The sequence below is a fragment of the Tenrec ecaudatus genome, chromosome 9 (assembly GCF_050624435.1).
Source record: "Tenrec ecaudatus isolate mTenEca1 chromosome 9, mTenEca1.hap1, whole genome shotgun sequence".
Taxonomy (NCBI): Eukaryota; Metazoa; Chordata; class Mammalia; order Afrosoricida; family Tenrecidae; genus Tenrec; species Tenrec ecaudatus.
The window spans coordinates 53210005-53212628 of record NC_134538.1 but is presented as its reverse complement, the minus strand read 5'-3'; positions in this window follow the sequence as shown (position 1 = coordinate 53212628).

Here is a 2624-nt window from a genome sequence, read left to right as displayed (position 1 = left end):
CCAAGTAAATCACAGCCAACTTATACCAAAATCTGAACCAAGAATGGGTCTGACGATTGAAGTGGTTGAAACGAAAGAATACTTTCTAACATGTGAATAATCAGAATTTTCGGCCTGTTTCCAGAGGGTTATATACAAGACCAGACAGGCCCATTCCATGGAAGTGTTCCTATGCACCTTTGGAGGCATTTTTCCTACTTTCTTCCCTTGGCGAAGTGAAAGCATGCACAAAGGATAAAGACCTGGGACAAGGTCCAGGCTAAGGGTCTCCAGTCGTTGAGTCTTGGTTTGGAAAACCCTCCAAAAGCCCCTTCCAGAGGTGGGAGTGAGGCAGGGTGGGGTTGTGTGCCTGGTTCCCTTTGAAGGATGGAACTTGACCTGAATCTTCCCTAGAAGACCCCCTGACCTAAGGGAGAGCTAGAGTGTTGTTCCCCCGTGCCTAATCTGAGGGATGCTGGTGCTTGTGTTTCTTTTACCATTGATCATTTTCTTTTTTCATTATGCTCAGTGAGATGTCAGTGGGTACTTCGATATGCATTTTACAATGTTAGCAGGTATGTGTTTTAAAGTATTTAAGGGAAAAAGAACCTTAACTTGCTTATTAATTATTATTTTTTAAATATATGAGCTTATTTATTCGAGGCTTTTAGAAATCTGTTCTATTTTTGACTGGGCTCAGACTCAGGTAGAAGCTCTCTGACAGAACAGCCTCAGTGTCTTGGCAATCTGTCCCTGGCATTTTTTTTGGGTCTCCTTGTTCTCTTGGCCAAAAGCTTGGCACATTTGGCAGCTGCTGTGTTGTTTCTTCAGGGAGTTTCGCCACCTGGTACTTGTGCGCAGGACACGCGGGGTCATGAGATGCTCACTCAGGTGCTTTGGTCCTAGGTTTCTTGCCGTCTTTGTTCTGGGACTTTCTGACAACATAGTAGTGGACATCATCATCATCTCCAGGGAGACTGGAGAGTTTGTGGATTCTGCTCACTCTTTGGGGTCCAGGAGACAAGGCACAGTTGTGTCAGTCCTGGGTTATCTTTCTCCCCCCACCTTTTTTACAATAATCAAGTTGTGACCACTCAGATTGGCATCCACGATGCCAAGGGATTTGCACTTCCTCTCCTCAGTTCTTTTTCGTCTGTAACAGGAGGGCCCCTTATTCAGCAGTGGTCATGGGTCAAGACATCTTGCTTCCCAGGGAAACCATGCTTGGCGTTGCCACCACGGATGGCGAGCAGCATAACCTTCCATTCATCGCCCCGCGCCTCCGAGGCAAATTCTGTGGCCATTCGCTTCTCACAAAAGGTGCAGCGTCTGCGTCCATAGTCCACGTCCGTGGCTGGGAAGGTGATGCTCAGCTTCAGGGTGAAGCAGCCAATCGCCTCCCGCGACGCCCTGGAAACGAGCTCAACGATGTTTCAAAGATAAGTTTTAAGACTGAGTTGATTTAAAGGCCACGGTCCGATAATTGCCATGATAAGAGTGGCCAAAATCTCCACTGAGGGAGGGAGGGGAGAGCCTGCCCCGCGGTGAGAGGGGTGGAGAGGAGCGGTGTCCTCGGTGCTCAGGACAGTGGGCAGTCCTGCCTCTTTCTAGGTGGGCAGCCTGGAGCGAATTGCTCGGACGCTTTCCACGGCCCGCGGGCCTCGGAATTTCATTCGCAAAAGAGAGTAACAGGACATGCCTCCTGCGAACCGTGAGGCTTAAAATGAGCCAGGCAGGTGAGAGTACCTCACACTCTGCCTGGTGCCTGGTGATGGAGCAGGTCTAAGGGACAGGTGAATCAATAAGGGGGTGGTGACAGGCACCCGGAGAACTTTGACTTGATCCCTGACTTAGGAGGCTTTGAGGAAACACGATCCCAATAAGCCTCCACCCCACCCCCCACCCCACTGGCGGCAGTCTGGATGGCCTGATGTCAGAGGGACACTCAGGTCACTCAAGTGGGGAAATGCAGTATGGTGGACTTACAGCACGGACACCCTTCACCAGGTTGGACATGTAACGATGTTAACGTTTGCATCCCGGGGATGGCCTGCCTACAGCATCACCCCAGATCAATCAAAGCGGAGGAAAGCATTTTTAAAATTTCCGCTTACTTTTTACTGTTTTCTATTTTAAAATCGAAGGTGTGATTTACAGACGCTATCATTCCCCTGGTGTGCCGTCTAGTCCGTGTGTGCTGGCACACAGCGTTGTAGCCGCCACTACCACAAGACATGGCACAACGCTCCTGCGGCTGATTCTCGTGGGCTGCCAGGGTTTGAGTCCCATCGGCTGCTCTGGGCGGGGCAGGGTGGAATTAGAGAAAGCTCTCAGGCAAGAACTTACAGAGAAGGCAGAAGACCAGGTGGGGAGCACCCCGGCATCCGGCTCCTCAGTTTTGGCATGTACTCGGGCTTAAACCGTTAGGCACACCCTCTCTCTCAGGCAGGAACCAGGAAGCAGGGGTCAGAGCACCTCTTGTGGGGGAAGGAGTGAGAAGTGGGCGGGCATCCCCTCTGCAGAGGGCCAGCACCCACTTCCTGTTTCACACCCTGCTGGGAGGCACTGAGTGAGGGTAAGGGATCATCACCAGAGTGAGCCCTTGCCGCCACTTGGATCCAGAAAGAGGAGGACAGCCTGTCTTG